This window comes from Schistocerca nitens, chromosome 5 (genome assembly GCF_023898315.1).
Source record: "Schistocerca nitens isolate TAMUIC-IGC-003100 chromosome 5, iqSchNite1.1, whole genome shotgun sequence".
NCBI classification, from domain to species: domain Eukaryota; kingdom Metazoa; phylum Arthropoda; class Insecta; order Orthoptera; family Acrididae; genus Schistocerca; species Schistocerca nitens.
This window is the reverse complement of record NC_064618.1, coordinates 153,543,545-153,552,030: the sequence shown is the minus strand read 5'-3', so window position 1 is coordinate 153,552,030 and position 8,486 is coordinate 153,543,545. Positions and strand designations below refer to the sequence as shown.

Genomic DNA, 8,486 nt, shown 5'->3' with positions numbered 1-8,486 from the left:
AATCGCTCCTCGAATTGTAGTTTTAGAAATAGGTAACACAGGACAGGCAATAGTTCTTTCACATATACGAAAAACTGATTCACTAACGACGTTCAATGGGCTCCCAGAATCTAAAACTGCAGTGAACTTATTCTTACCCACACATACTTCAATAACAGGATGTAAAAATGCGTCTACATTATTTTCCTTTTCGCCTAGCAAAATGTCTCTCATATCTTCCAGGCGTACGTAGTGTAAAGTTGTAGTGTCATTACTTTCTGAACCGTCTATATTGCTGCCAGAAGCCGAAGCTGCAAGTCATGGTCGATTGTTTGCGTCACGTCTTTGATTATTCCCGTCATTTCGCGGATCAATTTCTACTATTTCCACTTGTCTCTCTGAATTTCTGTCACGCGGAGGATGCCAATTAGGTCCTTCCTGTCTGTTAGATGCAAATTCTTGGTTGTGTCTGTTATTAAAATTTCTGTTTTCCTGTCTGTCTGCATAACTACTTCTTGTATAATTTCGACTGTCACTTCTGAAATTACTGTTAGACCTACTACCCTGGTTATTTCTGTAGTAAGAATTTCTATTACTTTATGGATAATTTCTGTCTTGATGATACCGATTACTGTTTCCGTATGATTGATCATTCCGGTACGAATTACCGTTATTATAATTGTCTGTGTAATTTCTGTTAGAACGTCTGTTATTGTCATAAGGCTGGTATCTATTGTCCTGTCTGTTACGTCTGTCATTCTCAAAATTACCCATATAACGCCCGTTCCGATCACTATCCCTTTTCTCTGAAAATCTATCGTAATTACTGTTACTGAAAAAGTTACAAGAAGTCCCGTCGTCGTTGTCATACTCAAGTTCTTGTAACAAAGTCTTAAAAGTCTCAATGTCGTCTTTACATCTTCCAGCTAAAGCAATTTGTCTTATGGATTGTGGCAGCTTAGTTAAACAAATGCGAATTAATTCAGTCGGGCTATAAGGGTTGGACAGGAACTGATTCTTTCGAATCATGTCTTCAAAGTATTCTGCCGGCGTGCGGAACTCAGACTGTTTAAAATTACGCTGCATAATCAGACTATGTTTGACTCTGTCTTGTGTGTTTTCGGACCAATATGCCGATAGAAATGCATGATAAAAATCATTCAGATTATTAAAATCTCTAATGAGTGCACGCATCCGCGTCGCCGGTTCGTTTTCTAAATATCCACACATAAATTCCAGTTTGTGACTTAGTGGCCAATTTGGTGGGAGTGCATACATAAATTGATCTAACCATGAACATGGATGTATGTCATTCTTAGAATTGCGGAAGATCTTAAATTTCCGAACAGTCAAAAAGTGTTTATAGTCAAAGTTTTCGCCTCGTGGCGACAAAGACCTACCGCGTCTGTCCCAGTCCCAATGTCGATTATTGTCAAGTTCGCGCGCCTGGCGCTCTCTTGTTGTATCCCGTAAATGAGACAAATTACTTTCTTCAAACCCCTCTGCTATCTGTGATTCCAAATTTCTTATGCTGTCTTTTCCTACAATTTCGTCTTCGATTTGTTTGTCTTGCTTTCGTAATGCCTCAACTTCCCTTTTAACGCGTTCATTAAATTTTCCCTGATTTTCAACATGCTTATTTATGTTCTGGTACTCTTCGGTTTCTGCAAATGGTAATGGAGCTGTATCATCCGAATCTCTGTCCCCATGTAAACTAAGACTTGTCAATTTATCTGAAATCTCCTCAACTCTTTCCGATAAGTCACCTATTTTTTCTTTCTGTTTACTTACGTCTTCCGTAAGTGTCGCGACTCGGGTTTCAGTATTGACACATTTGGTAGTTAACTGTTCATATTGTTGTGTTAGATTATTTATTCTGTCATTTGGTACGGATTCCTCGATTCTCTCAAATATTTCTTCCTTATCATGTGCACGTTGTAAATTTAACTCTGAAAATTTTTGTACTATCATGCGATCTCTTTCTTCCTGTTCTCTATCTTGTTCCCTTTGTCTAATCTCTACTGCAATTAATCTATTATTGTGAGAATTAAAAATCGGTTGTACTTCTTCTCTGATTTCTTTCTTTAACTCATCTTTCATATTTTTGAAACATGTCCCTATTCGTGAGTCTAACCGTGTTTCCATTGTTCCCATCTCAGTTGTAATTGTTCCTATTTGTGAGTCTAACCGTGTTGCCAAAGTTCCCATCTCTGTTTAAATTCAGATCGTAACTGTGATCCCATTGTTCCCATCTCAGTTTTAATTGTTCCTATCTCTGTTTTAAATTCAGATCGAAACTGCTCCATTGTTCCCATTTGTGTTTTAAATTCAGATCGAAAATTTAATATTGCACTCATCAACTGCTCCGTATTAAATGGTTCAAAATTCCTTTCGCCCCTAACATTTCCCGCAAAACTAACTTCCTTCTGCATAGCCATAAAGCTACCTGTGTTCGATACTACTCCAGAATCTTCTGCCGTTAATCTCGGATTCTGTGAATTTTCTGATTGAGGAAAATTTTGAAATGGTTCCGGACTGTCTTCCCGACTTATTAAATTGTTTTCAACTCCATTATTCATCATACTGTTGTCCTGTGTTGGCGAGTTCGCCATGTCGACAATTTCTCATTCTCACTATTCATCATTTTCGCCTTTTTCATTGATCGCGTAATCATTTACAAAACATACAAAACTCGTTACAGTACGAAAATTGTGTACACAATGCCTCCTTATTTCCAACAATACCATTCACACGAAATGCTTCCCTCAACCACGATTAACGAACAATTGAAATCTTCCTAACTGCACAAAATTGTCAAACCCGTATACAAGATAACAAAATGAAATTCTGCAAAAAAAATACCATTAGAAGAATGACAATTACCAAATCTTCACATGCAAAATAGACTACAATTACTAAACTACAAATTACTACAACAATCCTACTGTCTACTATTTCTACAATCAGAAGAATTCCAAGGGACGATCCGAAGCAGCGGTCGCCACGTGCATGGGGGCTTAATTAAAATAAATGAAAATAATTTTAATTTTCAGTAGCTGAATGTTCGATTACGAAGTCTCGTAAACGGTTGGCCCTGACTAGTATTATTACGCAATCTGACTGCATAGAACAACAACAAGGAATGAAATGGAAATTTTCATTAACACAATTAATTAATTAAGTCCCCAGCAACTATAAACCTACGAAACCAAAACACAAGTGTCACTGTTCTGTGTGTGGAAGTATGACTCAACGTACACATCTGGCACGGTTCTTCTTCAACAAGACAAGAAATTTCAAATACCATTTATACTGAAATAATTAAAGAAAATAGAAATACTATAATTACGCAAGAAACCCAGAATTACACTCTAATACAAGAACACAAGCCAGATGCTTTGTTGACTGAACCTGTAATGACGCATTATTTACAACATTAAAATAATGAAAAATAAATCAAGTTTTGTTACCTTCATATATTGATGAAAACCTCTCAAATCATTACAATATCTCCATTAGAACAACATCTGCTATCTATTCCATCAAACAACTGCATAAGACATGGAACAAACACTTTTCACTACGACATCTCAGCGAGCACACTCCTCCGCTACCTCTCAATAACCACTGCCTACTACGAGTTCTCGACACACACTGCCTACCATGACATCTCAAGAATCACTGCCAGTGGAGGCGGCGTAACAATACTCTCTAGCGCGATCTCTGGCGCTGTGGCTCAGTGTAGCCACCTTTCAAGCTTGATATAACAATTTGTAGAAATAAAAACTGAAGAGACAGGATCTGTCATAGGTATGCGGATGGCAGAATTGAGTTCATTGGTAGGACACTGGGAAAGTACAGCGCTCTGCGAAGGAGACTTTTCAGTAAACACTCATACAACCAATCTTAGAATAGTTCTCAACTGTGTCTGTCTCATCTTATCAAGGTCTGACTGAATACTTGTGTAGCTTTCTTCAAACAGGATTTCATTACAGATAAATGCATCGTCTGTAAAAAATCTGAAGTTGCTGTTCATACTCATATTGTCTGCAATCTCATTAACTTACAACCAATTTTTTAGGTGTTGACATTCATTAACTCACGAGATTTTAACATATAGGTTCACATTAGACAGAGATAAAAACTATTCAGTGATACTAGTCAATATTTCATCTCATATACTGCGCTGGACTGTGTGTATCTCGACAGGTTGACACAAAAAGTGTGCCTTTACAATAATTGAGGTGACAAAAATAGTGGGATAGCGATATGCACATATACAGATGGTGATAGTATCCTATACACAAAGTATACAAGGGCAGTGCGTTGGTTGGTGGAGGTGGATTTGCACTCAGATGATTCATGTGGAAAGGTTTCCGACGTGATCGCGGCCGCACGACGGCAATTATCAGACTCTGAAGGCGCATTGGTAGCTGGAGCTAGACGCATTTCGGAAATCGTTAGTGAATTCAATATTACGAGATCCACAGTGTCAAGAGTGTGCCCAGAATACCAAATTTGACGTATAGTCTCTCACCGCGGACAATGCAGTGGGTGGCAGCATTCACGTAATGACCGAGAGCCACGACGTTTGCGTAGAGTTGTCAGTGTAAACAGACAAGCAACTCAGAGCAAAATAACCACAGAAATCAATGTGGGACGTTCGACGAACGTAGCCGTTAGGACAGTTCGACGAAATTTGTCGTCAATGGCAGCAGACGACCGACGCGAGTGCCTTTACTAACAGCACGACATCACCTGCAGCGGCTCTCCTGAGCTCGTGACCGTATCGGTTGAATCGCAGACGACTGGAAAATCGTGACCTGGTCAGATGAGTCCCGATTTCAGTTGGTAAGAGCTGATGGCAGGGTTCGAGTGTGGCGCAGACCACACGAATCCGTGGACCAAAGTTGTCAACAATGCACTGTGCAAGCTTGTGGTGGCTCCTTAATGTTGTGAATGGACTGTATCCTGGTTATGTTCGGATATTTAGACACCATCTGCAGCCATTCGTGGACTTCATGTCCTCAACCAACGATGGATTTTTTTATGGGTGACAATGCGCCATGTCGTCGGGCCACAATTATACGCGATTGGTTTGAAGAAGATTCTGGACAATTCGAGCAAACGATTTTGCCACCCAGACCTCCCGACGTGAATCCCATCGAACATTTATGGGTCACAGTCGAGAAGTCAGTTCGTGCACACAATCCTGCACCGGCAACACTTACGGAGTTACGGACGGCTGTGGAGGCAGCATTTCTCCAGGGAACTTCCAGTGACTTGTTGAGTCCATGCCACGTCGAGGTACTGCATTACGCCGGGCAAAAGGAGGTCCGACACGATATTAGAAGGTATCCCATGACTTTTTTCACCTGAGTGTTGTTAGATACCTCTGTAACTCCTAGACGATTCATTGGCGTAGCTGATCCGTCTCTCAGGCTACTGTGCAACACGTGCTCGCCACCATACGAAAGACCACCACAACTGCCGCCAAGTCGAACCACCAACCATTCCTATAACACGACTGGTCGCCACAATTTTCCAACACTAAGTGCCTGAATGAGATTTTCACTCTGCAGCGGAGTGTGCGCTGATATGAAACTACCTGGCAGATTAAAACTGTGTACCCGACCGAGACTCGAACTCGGGACCTTTGCCTTTCGCGGGCAAGCGCTCTACCAACTGAGCTACCGAAGCACGACTCACGCCCGGTACTCACAGCTTTACTTCTGCCAGTATCTCGTCTCCTACCTTCCAAACTTAACAGAAGCTCTCCTGCGAACCTTGCAGAACTAGCACTCCTGAAAGAAAGGATATAGCGGAGACATCCCCCAGGCTGTGGCTAAGCCATGTCTCCGCTATATCCTTTCTTTCAGGAGTGCTAGTTCTGCAAGGTTCGCAGGAGAGCTTCTGTTAAGTTTGGAAGGTAGGAGACGAGATACTGGCAGAAGTAAAGCTGTGAGTACCGGGCGTGAGTCGTGCTTCGGTAGCTCAGTTGGTAGAGCGCTTGCCCGAGAAAGGCAAAGGTCCCGAGTTCGAGTCTCGGTCGGGCACACAGTTTTAATCTGCCAGGTAGTTTCACTAAGTGCCTGTTGACCACCACTACCTTGCACCTGGCTTCCAGATTTTCTATAAACTCATCTCCTTGGCTACTGAGTCCACAAATCAACGTCACAAACGTGCCTCACGACTAGAACTTCAAACATTTAAATTATTCATAATTCGTCAATATGGCATCACATTCAAATGGTTCAAATGGCTCTGAGCACTACGGGACTTAACATCTGAGGTTCAAAATGGTTCAAATGGCTCTGAGCACTATGGGACTTAACTCTTGAGGTCATCAGTCCCCCAGAACTTAGAACTACTTAAACCTAACTATCCTGAGGACATCACACAGATCCATGCCCGAGGCAGAATTCGAACCTGCGACTGTAGCGGGTGCGCGGTTCCAGACTGTATGTAGCGTCTAGAACCGCTCGGCCACCCCGGCCGGCTAACATCTGAGGTCATCAGTCTCATAGACTTGGAACTACTTAAACCTAACGCCATCACACACATCCATGCAGGATTCGAACCTGCGACCGTAGCAGCAGCGCGGTTCCGGACCGAAGCACCTACAACCGCTCGGCCACAACGGTCGGCCGTCACATTCACATTAATGAAACAAGAAAATTAAGCCTAAGCGGTTGTTTCTACGATGGTTGGTACCCGAGATATGTATTATTAAATATTGTTCTTAAATTGCAATATTATGAAAAGGATAGTTGCTACTCACCATACAGGGGAAATGCAGAGTCGCAGATAGGCACAACAAAAAGACTGTCTAACAAAGCTTTCGTCCGAACAGGCCTTCATCAGAATAAACCACACACACACACACACACACACACACACACACACACACACACACGCACACGCAACTCACACACACATGACCAGTCTCTGGCTACCTAGGTCCAGGTCCATCCTGAATTTTCCATTGTTCTTAAATTGTCTAATTTATTGTAGGGCAGAGTATATCTTGGAACAGTTTAACCTGTAACAGAAATTTGATCCATTATCTTATTCCGTTTTTGCCGTCATTCACTTATTATATCATGTGGTCTTTTTCTGAAATTACAGAAATAACTGCGGAGAATTAAGAAATTGTCTAAATACAAAAACTCTTGCAAGGTACAACATGCTTAGGAACCTAGGAACAAATATTTTATCGAAATTTAAAATGCTTGCAATCTAGTAAATCTTGTCAATATCGTATTTTGTCGTCTATCTGTTACGTTATTTCACTACTACACAGGAGTAATCAGTAAGAAAAATCAAGCAGAGCGGAAGTTTTATCAAAAACCAGTTACACGTTAAAAACATTTTGCAATTGGCGCTGGTGGAAACTAAGAGAAATTTCCATTTTAAAAAAAGGTAAAATTGTTTAGACATTATCGAAACTGAGCTTCTTTGCAAATATCACAATCTTAAAAGCAATTCTGTTTCGAGGTACAAGATGGTTCACGGCCGGTGAAGTATCGCTCAACCATCCACATGGAATATAACCAGTTTTAAAAACATATAGAATTTCGCTTGCCATAAAATTCTGTAACTGAAGAATTAACAATATATTCCAGATAGGTGTAATATTTTATACCGCATTTAAAATTGTACAACTCGAAATATTTACGAATGTTGCACAAAATACAACCTCACGTCTAAGAACAACAAAACTGCAGAAAATGACATAAACTGCTTACGGCTTTCTTTAGTGCGCATTGCTTTATGCGATTTTAAAGTCTATAAGTGGAATAAAATACCGACCAAATCGTATTTTCCTGGGTACACTATCCTCTACGTTTAACGCTCTCCCTACAAAATAATTGTGCATAAATGAAAAGATATTCATAGGTATTCGGTGTCATTCTGAAATAAAATTGTCTCATCTTTTTCGTCTTGTCTTCGTATTTGTGTTATTCCTCACGGTTTTCTCCTAATTAGCATATTTAAACGTATCATAATTAATCACCAACTTATCTACATATGTGTGATTCAGTTGCACCATCTGATCTTGAACTATACTGCTACTGTGGTCCCAGAATGGCATGCCGCTGTGTCTCAGTCTGACTCTTACCTCTAAGTGAAGGCCGGCCACGGCGTGCCAAACGGCTTGCATGTCCGAAGTCTGGGCCGCGTGCAGGCCGATGCTCGGCCTTCTCGGCTTTGCTCGGTCATTCTCGGAATATTTCGGTACAGCTCGACATTTTGTTTAGTACTGTGGTGTGACAATTTTCAGTCGGCACACCTCTCTTCAGTTTGGCTGAATCGTGATCTCAGCACTGTTTACCCTTTACTAATTGATTATGGTATGAAGGATGTTAATAGGTACGGTAGCTGCGTGCACAAAAAGAGGCAGTCTAGCGATCTATCGACACAACTCTTTAAAACTGAATAGGGAAGACAGAGAAGAGGGATGAGAATTCTCGCCGACTGAAGTGGCCGTGCGGTTCTAGGCGCTG

The 8,486-nt window shown here is 41.1% G+C and overlaps 1 non-coding gene across 1 annotated transcript; it reads left to right on the top strand.

The window, feature by feature from the left end:
• Positions 1-5,961: 5,961 nt before the first annotated feature.
• Positions 5,962-6,036, top strand: Trnas-aga (transfer RNA serine (anticodon AGA)). The gene has a single exon. It is a non-coding gene; the product is annotated as a tRNA-Ser (tRNA).
• Positions 6,037-8,486: the final 2,450 nt, after the last annotated feature.